This window comes from Tyto alba, unplaced genomic scaffold (genome assembly GCF_018691265.1).
Source record: "Tyto alba isolate M040663 unplaced genomic scaffold, T.alba_DEE_v4.0 Super-Scaffold_13, whole genome shotgun sequence".
NCBI lineage: Eukaryota > Metazoa > Chordata > Aves > Strigiformes > Tytonidae > Tyto > Tyto alba.
Genome location: NW_024881275.1, coordinates 40,469,866 through 40,484,210, shown reverse-complemented (window position 1 = coordinate 40,484,210; position 14,345 = coordinate 40,469,866). Strand labels below are relative to the sequence as shown.

At 39.7% G+C, this 14,345-nt stretch overlaps 1 long non-coding RNA gene across 1 annotated transcript; it reads left to right on the top strand.

Moving 5' to 3' along the window:
* The first annotated feature begins 440 nt into the window (after positions 1-440).
* LOC116965497 lies at positions 441-14,045 on the top strand. Its single transcript, XR_004409400.2, has 3 exons — positions 441-4,696; positions 7,167-7,231; positions 8,801-14,045. It is a non-coding gene; the product is annotated as an uncharacterized LOC116965497 (long non-coding RNA).
* Positions 14,046-14,345: the final 300 nt, after the last annotated feature.

The window sequence follows — 14,345 nt, the reverse complement described above, 5'->3', positions numbered from 1 at the left end:
GGAACATAATGCATAGCAACCATGTGTGGGCAAGCGGGATGATCTACAACTACTAGTGCTTTCATACCTGAATAGGACTACAGCTCATAAAAATGTTACTTGATCTGTTTCCAATTATTCCTCACTTTATTTAGTAACAAAATACAATTTATCAAAATAACAATGATAACTATAATATTTACAAGCACAGCATTTTATCAAAACTAGAAATTCTAGATATGCCAAACAAATGTCTTAAATATGGGGAGGGATGAGGAAAGGTTATTTCCCTTCCCCCTTTTAATCATTAAGTGGAACAAAAAGAGAAATTACTACACTGAATTTTTTTTTTTATGTGATTTTTTTTTTTTTGGTGCTTCATTTCTTTCCCCATTTAACTTTTCAAGGATATTGACATTTGGCAAATCTGGGAGCAGCACAAAAGAGAAGGGCAAATATTCTTCCTTCATTAGATTATCCCCGAATTCGGATCATCACACCATTTGTTGCTTCAAATTGCCAAAAGAAAAAAAAGGGGAAAGGAAATAAATTTCTGAAACTAAATGTTTTGCAAAGAAAAAGCAGAAAAAAAAGTAATTCTTTGAGTTGTCAAATGATAAATTGGCCAGTTGGACTTTTTAAAAGTGCTTCAGATCAGTTCTTTAACAATCGAGGTTTAGTTTATGGTCATGGATACTTGTGTTGCATCATGTTGAGATTAGTATCAGACTCAGTGTAATATGTATACTAAACTCCCACTCTCATTTGTGTTTGTCACTGTCAATAATAAGCATAGCTGTAAAGCAGGAAATACTCAGTAATATGTTTAATTTTAAATCAGAGCCACTGCCAGAAAAAGTGACCAGGATAATACAATTTGTCCTGCAAATGTTATTCTTTTCTATTCTGAGTTAAATGAAATTTGTGGACCTAGTGATAATATGTGGCCTTACTCCATTGAAAAGGATTCAGGTATTTTGTTTAACAATAGAGGGCGTTGTGTTTATTTCCATAGATTGATGTAGAGACGCAGTGTCACAAAGTAAGCTAACTCTTGTTATGTTCTGGCATCTTTGGCCCGATTTGCCTTGAGCACACAGTTATTAGTAGATGATGAGGTAACTCTGTTAGTAAACAAATGAGCAGAAAGGAAGTTAATGCTAAGATGAGCTGAAGAAGGCAGCTAGAGGGCAAAAAAGGCACTTTTTTCCCACTTCTTGTTAGGCCGGTTAAAACTGAAATCCTAAGATTTACATGGTATAATATCAGATATGCTCAGTGCATAGGGAAAAAGCATGGTCATAGCACAGTAAGACAGCAGATGTTATGACAGACAGCCTTCAGCTGAGGTTGTCAGAAATTTATGTGGCATCAAAGCATTCCCATCTCGCCAGATGTCCTACTCCATAAGCCAGATAGGCACCTACAAGCTGGCTCCCTGGCTGGCTTTTTCTCTGAGGCCCTGAGCAAAAAAGAAAGCTGATTAGCTTGAGATCCAAGCAGACTGCAGTACTAAGCACCACTGATAAATTAAACTCATTTACATTCTGCTCATAAAGATTCTTCTGTGAACAGAAAAATTTTCAGATGTGTTGTCTACTCCAGACGTATTACATACTCTCCCTCTGCCTCAGTTTAGGTTTTCTACTGAAAAGAGGTATGTAGCTGGAAAAAGCTAGATCTAGACTTTGAACTACAGTGCCTAATGCTGCTTTCTCAAGTAATAAAGACTGGGCACACCAAATTTGGAATGGAAACACACAGGGAGTTTCCACCTCTTAGAAAATTTACCCAGCAACAGCCCACTTACTAGGCTAGCACAAGGGAGCAGAGAGTATGACTGATATAGAGTGGCATACACGTGTCCATCATTTGTAGAAACTTAAGTTACGTGTCTGATGTGACATTGTCATGTACTGTAATTTTCAATCTTTCTTCCCCATCATGTTTTGACTTGAAAAGGCAGAAAACTGTTGACTTCATCTTTTATATTGGGCAGATGTTCTTTCTTTTTCCTTCCTGTGTTTCTCAAAATCATTTAAATTAGATTTTAGCAATTTTAACAGATATGAGAGATGCCATATTGAAAAACCTGGCAACAAAGTCCTGCATTAGTTTCATTTATGCAGATGATGACACAACGGTTTTGTGTGCAGGCTGCAACCCACAGACCTGGGTCATATTCTGAACAGGACAAGGGCAGATTCTATGCATATGAAACTAATTCAGGGTCTTTTGTTTATTTCCTTCTGGGCTCTCTTCTAAGCTGCTAATGGTGGCACCATTTGTATTACCCTGATACCACATGCATGTCTTGGTAGGGCATCTATTGTACTCTGTCTAGCGATCATGCCAGTCACTAATGACCTAAGATAGCCTAATGCACTAGCGAATACCTTTAAAAGTATGTGTTGATTAGATTGATTAGATAATATCCCCAAAGGTAGCCACAAATAAAATCACAAATATGTAAAAATTTCTGTAGCCCCACATGTACTTCTGCATGTATATGTACTTTTGTATTCTTACAGTTCCTAGTGGATGTGGTGATTCTTCTAGTGGACACGGTAGTGGGTTAATTGCATAGAGATTCATTTTAGTTCCAGTAAGTGATAATCTATCTCTCTAAGTATGATAAGTAAACAGCTTTGCAAGATTTTTATCTACATTTTTTTAAAATCATCTCTTAGTTTTTACAACCTAGGAATTAAAAATCTTTACTGTTTTAATGTCAGTTTAAAAAGGGCTAGGAAAGCTGCAAATAGTGTGTGCAGTAAATCTGTGCCATGGCAGAAACAATCAGAAGAGAAGAGAGTAAAGAGTAATGATTAAACATTTAATCAGAAGCATTATACTTTGTTGTGTTCTCATTGTAGCTGCAGGAAAAGATGCTGTAACAGATCTTTAAATAGAAAACCTGAGGCTAAATTCTACTTCATCCATCAAAAGCAGCTGCTAGGAGATGACCTAATTTTAGTGGCTTATCAATTCCTTAGTGCTTGTTGGTTGATGTAACTTTGATCCTCTGATGCTAGATGACTTTTGTGCTGAATATAGCTAGAATTTAATGTGAATCTTTTGGATGGCTGCCCAGCCAAGCTGCATAATCCAAACAAAGAGAGCGAGCAGTACATGATTCAAGCTACTCACGTGTACAATAATACAAATATATGTACCCTGATTCCTTTGGGCAATCAGATCCATGTCACCAAGCACATATTTCAAATACAATGTCCTTGTGGTTTTTTTGGCTTTTTTTTTGTTTTGTTTTTAGTTTTTTGTTGTTGTTGTTGTTGTTTTGTTGGGTTTTTTTCTTTTTTTTTTTTTTCCAAACAATGCTTTGCTTTTCATTGGAAAAACAACATAAGATGCAGTGAGACTCAGCTGCTGCCAAGAAATAATGATAGAGTCAATAATTGCAGGACGTTTTTAATGAATGTTTTCCAAGCAAATCATTGCCATTTCAAAGGGCTGTTATTTCTATTTATGTAGAGATTAGCCTACATGTTATCAAGGAGAGAGAATGGTTCTATGGTTTTTTTATCATTGTTTTTTGTAGCATTTTTAAGGGATTTATTTATTTATTTAAATACTAGAATATGTCTTTGTTTCTCTTCCTATCTTACTCTTTATCTGGACTGTTACTTGTTTTCCCTTTCCTTTTTCTCTTTCTCTTTTTGGCTCTCCACTAAAACCATCTGTGACACACATGCAAGTTGCTGGGTGTGTGAGCAATGCTTCACACATATTTACTTACCCTACTTGGCATTATTTGCTAGTCATTAAAGATTATGCAGGAGTTTTTCCTGTCCCATTTTTTTTTTATTCTCTTAGCAAGCTAAGGTAGGAATAAGAGAGGGGTCAGGCTGTTGTACAGAGTTGGGTTTTTTTGGTGGTGTTTTGTTTTTCTTTTTGTTTGTTTGTTGGGTTTTTGGGTTTTTTTTTTGTATTTTTTTTTTCTGGGAAAGGCTGTGTCTAGAGTTTAGACTGGAAGGATTAGACTGGAAGGATTTCTGGATTTTTTTCCTGGCACAAGCAATTATGCATTGTGTGAGCTTGGGCCAGTCACTTAGGGCCTGTTTTTCACACTCCAGTTGAAATAAATGGGAACTGCATGTGCTCAGCACCTCTGCAAACCAGGTCATTTATCTCTCCTCCTTTCATTTATGCATTGATAAATATAACAATCTTTGCCTTTGCATATGCAAACTGGGTAGAAGGATACAAATATGGGCAGTTAAACATGCAAATCCCTCATTTTGATGCACAACCATCCATTTTGTACAACCAGGGATTTCTACATTTGTGACCCTTGGGTTCTTTCTGGAAAAATGGGCCATAAATAACAAAATCTATACAGACTTGTCAGGGAGGCACAGCTGAAATCAATATGTTTGTGTAGCTTCTTTTCTATAGTTTCACTTCAGTTAAAAATACTATTAGCTGTAATAATCATTTTAGCCCACTTTATTACTGGATTAAACCATCTTGTCAATGTGCAGACGGCTTGGGCTTTACGTGGTAACTGTATGTTATTACAAGACCCAGAATTAGCTGTTTGACACATTTTTGGAGTTTTAGGTGGGCTTTATTATCATTTCACGGTACCTGTATTTTTTCAGTGACAAGTGTCCGAAGTGGCTAGCCTGCAACTCAAGATTGCCTCAGTATAGGCATTTCACTGTGCCCTATGGACATATAGAAAGAGCCAGATCTGGTAAGAAAGGCAAGAGAAAGAAAATGTTTGTAATACGCGGTCAGATTGACGTCTATTTTCACTCTGCCTACCTCTGCTCAAAAAACCCACCAATAATAACAACAAATTTCTTCAATAGAAATTAGTTTGATCATTTAAATGCTACAGTTTTTGATATAAAAATGTCAGTGGCTCGTGTCTCCTGCTTGTGTAGGAACTTGCTGAAAGTCTGAAGCACTGAGGGTCTTTCTTGCAGTCACAAGATACTGTCCACCAGCTGCTTTAAAATGATCAAATTTTGGTGAACATCTCAGTTTAAAAAAAGAAATAAATCTGTAATTTTTTGTGGAAAAATTTAAATGCTTATGTTTTGCCTGAAGTCTCACAAAAAGACCAGAGCATAACAAGGAAATCCTACCTGGGGCTTCAAATCTGGATCCTGCTTGCTGGGACAATTCCTCCCGTCTATGACGTCTTCTTTGCCACTTACCTTAGGTCTCTGTTTAACATCTTTTAACAACTTTGTTGGTGACACAAGCTGTGGGACTGAGTGCACCCTCAGCAAGTTTGCTGACGACACCCAGCTGTGTGGTGCAGATGACACCCTGGAGGGAAGGGATGCCATCCAGGGGGACCTGGACAGGCTTGAGAGGTGGGACCATGCAAACCTCATGAAGTTCAAACAAGGCCAAGTGCAAGGTCCTGCACAGGGGTCAGGGCAATCCCAAGCACAAATACAGGCCGGGCGAGGAGTGGGTTGAGAACAGCCCTGCGAAGAAGGACTTGGGGGTGTTAGTGGGTGGAAAACTGACCCTGAGCCAGCAATGTGCGCTCACAGCCCAGAAAGCCAACAGTGTCCTGGGCTGCATCAAGAGAAGTGTGGCCAACAGGTCGAGGGAGGGGATTCTCCCCCTCTGCTCCACTCTGGTGAGACCCCACTTGCAGTGCTGTGTCCAGCTCTGGGGCCCCCAACATAAGGACGTGGACCTGACCAAGCTGGTCCAGAGGAGGCCACAAAGATGATGAGGGGGCTGGAGCACCTCCCCTATGAGGACAGGCTGAGAGAGTTGGGGTTGTTCAGCCTGGAGAAGAGAAGGCTCTGGGGGAGATGTTATAGAGCAGCCTTCTAGTACTTAGAGAGGACCTACAGAAAAGATGAGGAGGGACTCTTTATCAGAGAGCATAGTGATAGGATGAGAGGTAATGGTTTTAAACTGAAAAAGGGTAGATTTACGTTAGATACAAGGAAGAAATTCTTCACTATGAGGGTGGTGAGGCAATGGAAGAGGTTGCCCAGAGACTTTGTGGCTGCCCCCTCCCTGGAAGTGTTCAAGGCCTGGTTGGACGGGGCTTTGAGCAACCTGGTCTGGTGGAAGGTGTCCCTGCTCATGATGTTGGAACTACAAAATCTTTAAAGTCCCTTCCAACCCAAGTCATTCTACAGTTCTATGACTGACCCCAAAATGTCCCCTTTCTCATGGGACAGACAAGCCCATCACACAACTGAAATGCAGAGAGATGTCCATATCCTAGAAGAAGCCTTTGTTCCTAAGGCCTTGTGCTTTCACATGTCTCCAGTGCATGCATCAGTCATGGGCTGGGGAAATGCTTGCCTTTTGCTTGCATGATGCACACACCTCCAGTGATGGCATGGGAGGATTCATGACGTGCATAACCGTCAGCCGTATTTTAGGCTACAGGAATTGTCCAGGCCAGAAGATTGGCCACTCCTGTGGTAGAACAAAGAGCTGAACTCACAGCTCTTGTGCTATTGTCCCGGCCTTCATGGTGTGCCAGTCAGCTTCCCAAATTGAAACTGGTAATTACAGCGTGGTGTGCAACCATGAGTTTACCAGGACTCTTCAGTGAAACTGGACCAGATTAAACATTTATGACACAATTTTGTTCCCACTGGACTGGACAGATTATTATCTTCAATGGAAATAATCTTAGATGCTCTATAAGTGTCAGAGAACAAACAAACAGCTGCTGCCTCTAGAAAGAAGTGATGTATTTTGAGAACGGGGCTGGCAGCCAGGCATTCCAGGCTCTTCATGCTGGCTCTGGGCAGATCCCATATTCCTGCTGCCTCGTAGTCCCTATGCAGCCCAGACAGAATTGTTTTGCTTTCCTTCATTGTGGGTGCGTGTGAAGATTAAATAGATCACCTGAAAATTATGAGCATTAGATTATGATTATTTTGTACAATCATTAGGAGCCTCTTGCTTCTAGCCAGTCCCTTGGCTTCTGACGTTTCAGTTAAAAATTCATACTGGTGGTATGGTTTTTGTTGTATTTATGGATCTGTGGTTTATTGAGGGTTTTGTGATCCTTGTTACCAATGAAGAAAGCTCCTAACTTATGTGATATTCTAAAGATTAATTTCATACTTCGTGGTAGTGAGTCAGTACTGCAAAATGCCAGGCTTCACTACTGTCAAGACTGTATTAAGTAGTTAGGGCTAACGGGAGTGCAAATGCTCTGCTTGCAGGTTGAGCTGCAAAGCAGCAACACCAACTGGCCCAGTTGCCTGGTTTACAGAGGAAGCCAGCTGAGGTAAGGATGGGCTGGGAACCCAGATGCATCTCATTGACCTGGATGTGGCAGCTGTACTCTTCTACCTGTACTTAACCCACATTCTGGACATCTCTGGATGTGGGTTAACCTACTTGCTGAATATCCCTGTGTGTTTTTAAACCCACTTGCTATGTTTGTGAATGCAGTGTAAATGAGGCTACGGTGCTGTAAAGTATGATATTACCTGCATGAAATCAGGCTTTTAAATCCGGCAGTGAATAACACAGTTACAATAGCAGGCGTGATCAAACATGTGAAATGACCCTGAAATGTTTTTGGAGGCCTACTTGTTCTTCCAGCATCCTTGAACTTTTACTTTTCAGCAGTGTGAAAACCAGTTTAGACATGGATTACTTGTTACACAGACATTGGGACTGATTGTTACTAAATGATGACAATGAGCAGTTAGCAATTTGAAAGCACTCGAATTTTGAAATATTTATTTAATGGAATCAATATCCTAACATTTGCTACAGGTCAAATGAAAAAATGTGGATACAAACTCAGATATAATAAAATACATACCAAATTCCGCCCTACTTGTTTGTACTTTATCCATGTATAAACATGTATAAAAGCTCATCTTCACAAACACTTATGCTTTGTGACAAATTACATGCCACTGAACTTACTCTGGATCAACTGTGCTAAACCTGAAAACTGACTTCTCCCTGTCCAAAATACTACTATTTGTTCCTGCAATCAGACATTTGTGCATGAAAAAAACAGCATAAAATACCAGTTTTGCCTTTCAGTGAGTGAGCAGAGACTTTGGGACATTGATCACAAGCACACTGTCCCTCTGCTAGTAGTCCATAAAGATCCACCTCTCTAACTAGACTTTTGGAAAATACTGTGAGTAAAAAAGTTTGTTCATTAGTCAAGAAAGAGACTCCAAAAAATACTTTATCTTGACACGTGTCAACATGTAAGGCCCACAGTGCTGGAAATACAATGTTGGTGGTGATCTTACTTCACTGAAACTTAAGAAGAAAACTAGCTCATGGCTTTTGCTGTAAATAGTGTAACATCCACCATCAGCACTGGTTTTGGGCAAAAGCCTGGAAGCCCATGATCCTTCCTGGGGCAACAGGGTGAAAACAAAGAGGGACAACTGTGCCTAACAAATGCCAACAGAGTTCTGGAGGCACTTGAGCAAGGCTGTGAGACCTCTGGGCAGGCATGTCCAAGTTTTTCCTTGGTATGTTATTGGAAATAGCTCTGTATGACACGTGATAACCATGGGTGAGCAGGGAACGAACCCAGGTCTTCCGCATCCTTGGCAAGGACCTCAGGTAATGCACCGTCTTTCTCACCTTTTTCTGATGTTTTAACTGGCAGAAGAAACTGGCACTGAAGAAAAAGTGAGTCTGCTACAGCCAGTGTGACTCAGACAACTATCAATTTCTTTGCTGTTTTGGAGTTTTGTTGTGTCAAAAAAGTAATAAAAATTAACAATGCTGCAATTATGACGGTTGTAACAAAGTTAGTTACCAGGACTAAGTTTCAAAAGAAATTTCCTTTGTTTATGTTTTTATTTTCTTACAGTTTGAGAAAATTAAAGAAATAAGACTTGTGGTATTGAAGAATGCCCAGTGTCTTTTTTGGAAGGAAGACCCAGGCTGTGCTACATTGCCATTAATGGAAATGAGAGTTAAGAGTCTAATCCTTCTGCAGCAGGGGAGATTAGAGCATATTGTGAATATGATTTCAGTATAAATACTAAGTTCCCCAAGGGTATCTCATCAACAGCAACTTCAAAAGTTACTTTTATGCCACTTCCACTCAGCTGACAAGAACACTTGACATTTTGAGAAGGTTTAGAATAGAAAACGTTAGCAGTTCATGTTGATCATGTAACTCATTGGCAAAAACACTACTGTTTAAATATCATGTTCAGTCATCACTGGATTGCAATCTAATGAGCGTAAAAGATGAGTACTTCTCAAAAGTGACTTGTTTTGTAACTTTTACGGTTACAAACTTGCAAAATGAAAAACATGGACATTTACTTCCCTCCAAATATAATTTTCAAGGACAGTGTTCTTTCATGCCTTGGAAAGGCACTCCAAACAGCTGTAAATAAATAGTCATGATTCTGTTACTTTCTGCTCAGTGAATTCTCAATAGGAAATTTTCATTGTTATGAACATGATGAGTAATCTTGCTAATGTCATAGTTACTAACTACGTGCTAGCTTGTCTTTAAACACCTCCAGCTTTACGGATGTATGCAGCCATTATCAAGGAGCAGCGTTCCAGGTAATCCTCCAGTAAAAGGAAATGTAATGTCCTCTTTCCTCCATCTGATATAATCACTGCTTGACTTTTCCTTAATTGAGCCAACCAGCTCTTATAATTCACTTTGGCATGGATCAAGGAGTGGGATTGCTGATGTCTCTTACTTGCTTGTTTATTTAACTTCCCACTACCTAATCAGTTGAATAAAAGTGACCTTCCCCTAAATATATGAGTGGCTATACTATGTTATACTAATGACTGCAACATGCAGAAAACCAAAACAAGCATTTTGCCAGGATCAACAAAAATGATGAAAACACAGTTTGCAGCAATGTATGAATTATTGCTGCCAGCTTGCAGTTCCCAAGTTAACTCTTGATGAAGTTATAAATTGTGACAATTAATACTGTTTCTATCTTGAGTCACACTGTGGGCCAATTTCTGCTGTCATAAATTGGGAATAAAATCATTACAATTAGATGGTTCTATTTCTGTCCAACTAAAATCAGAATTTTCCTTCCAAAAATCAAATAATGATGGTGTGAGATAGAAAAAGGGATACATGGTGATTTCTGTTGCATGGTTTCAACCAGATCAGGTACAGAGGTGGAAGGTAACTCAGTGACTCAGTCTGGGAGTTAACTTACGCCAAGATGTGAGGTTCAGAGCTTTGTTTGAGAACAAGGAAGTAAAAGAAATCTAATTTCAAGCTCCATTGGAAATTGAAGGAAAGCAAACAATATCTGAGAGAAAGCAAGGAAGGGATAGGATAAAAATTCATGAGATATATAAGAGGTGGGGGGAGGATGGAATTGTTTATCTGAATCCTCCCTAAATGTCTTCAGAGACTTCGTTCCAGACCATCCTAGTTTTAGCTTTTTAAAAACAAATCCTCCCTCTTATTTTAAATAGGGGTATGCTAGAATTAGAAGCACTTATCCAAACCACCCAGGCTTTAACTTTCAGGGTTCAGAAAAAATGGGACCTGGAACTGAAACAGCTTTGGTTTGGCTTTTGCAAAACTGAAACCACTTTTTTTTTTTTTTTTTTTTCTTCCTCCTCCATAGCTAGACTAAAGCTTCATTCAGAGCACTAGCAGTGAATGTGTGAAAACAGCACATGCTAAAAAGAACAAATGCAATTCAGCTACCTCAGTTCTATGCAGTGCTGACTTACAGGACACTGGAAAGATAGTAGAAATGTCCCACCCAGGAATAGCTATGGATGGAAGCAGGATCATTTTGGGATCATGGAGCTGTATTGATGTAACAGCAAGGCTGTCTCCACAGATTTCCACTGACGTTACATCCCAAATCTATCTGTGCTAGATAGCTTGCATTTTGGCTCAGAATAGCTGAAAGTCTGAAACCTTTTCAAGTATAGTATGTGTACCCTGTTTCACTTCATTGCTTTGCTTCATTACTGTGGTAATCTCCTTCACTGTGCGTGTTTACAGAAAGCTTGTTCTCCAGGTTAGAAAACAAGAATTGCTTTCATTGTTGGGTTTCTTCCAAGCTCTATCATTAATTATAAACATAGTTTCTTCAAATCTTTTTTCACAACCTTTTGTTTGGAAACTTCACTATTTAAAGACCTGGGTAATATCACCGTTTCCCAAAGGCTGTATTGTCCAAGGGGAAGAATATTCAGGATGAAATGCTTATCTTCTTTTTCCCCTTGTGCAACAATGCCTCGTTACTGTTGTTATTTGCAAGAGGGAGGATTTTTCTATTATCAGGACATCTCCTGTACTGAATTTTCAACATTTAATAGCCATTAAATACATTTTAAACATGTTTTGCTACAGATGACTTTGGATTACCTCCCCTTCAACCTTTAAAATCTTGGGAGCTTTTTAAACAGTAATTTGCCAGGATGTTTTTTAAAGTTTCCAGAGCAGAGCAAGCTTAGCAATTCTAATCATAATGTAAGCATTTTAAAATGAGAATATTCCTTCTGAAAATATGTCCACTAGCAAACAAATTATGTGGAAAAAAAAAATAAAATATCTCAGAAAAAATCCAGGCAATCTTTGTGCATTTGTCATGAGATAAATCTCCATTTTATGAGCATTCCATTGATCCAGTTATTTTCAACTTCTTTGCTGTAATTTCTTGTTGCAAACTATTTTGTCTTTTCCGGGTGGAATATGGAGGGGTTGTTACACGTACCTGTGGAGTGCCTTACTCAGAGTTCTTATTGGAGAGAATAGAATTCACATGTACTTCTAATACTTTCCTGCACAGGGTCAGCTGGATGCTCTGGGACATGTTTTGAGATAAAAGTGTAGCATAAAATTGTAAAACCTAACAAGGACTTCCTCACCATGGAAAAATTCTGTACAAAACAATGATGTGTACAGAGCAGTGATTCATTGTTAGTGTAATTTCTTGTAATAGCCAAATTTTAGGGCACTGCATAGAAGACAAACCTATTCTGCTGACTCACCTTCATCTTGCTCCATCTTCATGTATTACAATATCTGCAGTCAGTATCAGCCTTGGGTTGATGCTGCTGCTAACATATCTGTCCTAATTACCTGCTATGGAAGGGGCTTAGGGCCAACTTAAGTGTGATGTAAAAACAGATGAAATTCCCACATGCTCTTTAACACTCTTTTTACTACACAGGAAAGCCTGGGGTTTGGTTTGGGTTGGTTGTTTTGGGGTTTTGGTTTTGGTTTTTTGTTGTTGTTGTTGTTATAGTTTGAGTTAACATCACAGATAGACTCATGGGTGCGTATATATCCAATACATATATTGTTGTTGCCAGAAAATTGCATGCTGCTTTTCCCCAGCCTGTTTTGAACTGCAAAAGCTGCCAGAAGCTTACCCACCATTTTCACATAAGCAGTATATGATCTGAGAGGTGGGAGTTTTGGGGTGGCACATCCATCCACTGGCATCTTTGAAGGAGAACTAGAGCTTTTTGATTTAACCTGGAGGGGGAGGCTGTTCAAACTCACTGGGGAGGGAGTTACTGCTACCATTAACAAACATGAGTCCTGTTCTTTGTGGATACAGCTACACACATTTTCTGGAGCCTGATGGGTGGGTCCGTCAGTTCTTTGGTGGTGAAAGCAAGGATAATAGACGAACTGATGTGCCGATACTTGGAAAATGCTGTATGAGACTATAAAGGGACAGTAGTGGTGGGAGCCAGACAGTAAGTGTAGGATTATCTGGTGGATTACCTTCTTGAGAAACCAGGGTCACCCAGTAGAACTGAAGAACAGTTACTCCAATCTACAACAGAATTGGCATAGAGAAGAATTGAGGGACTTTTGGTATTCCAAACAGAAGCAAATTAAAGGACCTCAGACTTCTTTGCTCTTTCTGCCTATCCTCTTTTTCTGCTGTAAGTGTAGGGGAATGATGTCCTCCTGGTTCACAATGAAATTTCCTGTCAAGTGAAGCATCTAAATCTACAGTGATCTCAGGGGACAGAATATCTTGTGGGAGGTCAGTGTCAGCCTAAGTGCAAAGAGTGGAGGAATTGGGCTTGGGGACAGGTGGTTGATACTTCTGCTGTTGGTGATGGCTTTTGGAGACTGGAAAACCTTCAGGCCTGGCCATTCCCATGGAATGGAGCAGATCAGCCTGCAGGAGTGGTGCGCACCATCCCGTACTGTCGCCCATTGCCTGCAGAGAAGCTGGGAGTATTGTCTTGGCACAACAGCACGGACCTGGTTTGTTCCTAGAAAGGAGAAGGCCTCATTCAGGCAGGATACAAGAGTTTTTGGAAAGCCACCATAGAATTCTGGGGGCTGAGACAATGTGTACCAGAGGGCAGAGGGAGGAGAGAGGAAATGCAAGATGCTGTTGAATGTTGGCCCAAGAGTGGAAGAGTATGTCACAATGTTAAATGTTGTTTGTCTCTGTGTGTAATGTTCTTTGTTGTGATTGATAATTTAGAGAATTACAAACTGAACTTATAAATAAACAAATTGGAGCATTGCTCTGGGCATGCGGAGAGCACAATATATGTGTGTGATGTCATGCAGTAATTAGTACAATGTTGTCTTCATGATTTCTGGGCCACAGGCTTTGCATGGAGGACTTAAACATCTACTAGCAGTAAAATCCATTAGGAAAGGCAACTGTTTCCTCATACTGCCTTCCTTCAAAGCCAGCACATTGAAAATAGGCTGTTTCCTTCTCCAGAAATTCCTTTTGAGATGGCAGAAACTCCCCCCCCCACCACAGCCTTAGCACAGGAACATGTTGATTTAATGCTTTCTTTTCACTAATGATTGTGTAGTTTGGACTTCGTTGATGTACTTCTGCCACTCTCTTAATGGAGATCCCAATTTGATCTTGAATTTAGGGAATGGAAAATCCAGATAAACATCCGGTCTGCCATGAATGCAAAGGACAAAGCCTTTGTAGTAAAATGTCTCTGACATACGCCCATGAGAATTGTTTGATGTGTTGTAAAAGGCATCTGTCTAAAATAAAAAAATGTTTTTCCTCTTTGGCTTTGTTGAGCAGACTGTGGAAATAAATGGCACAAAGTAACCCTTCTTTTCCTCTCCTACTGCCCTCTTTTTTGTTTGATCTTGCAGTGATGTGATAATGGTGAGCCTGTAACTTGAAAGTAATTTCTGTAATGACTTATAGCATGAACAGAGGGGGTTTTATTTTGTGCTACTGAAGTGAGATCAAAGTATGATCTAGAGATTAGATCTGTTTTGAGAGAGAGAACTGAGCAGTCTATTTCTACCTCTGTCACTGAATTGCTGTGTCAAACTGGGCAAGTCACTTAACTTCTCTGTGCCTTGAGCCTTTGCTGTGTTCTATAGCATTCAGCTCCTGCGCTCCTAGCAAATGTTTTGCATGGCTTAATCATAAATG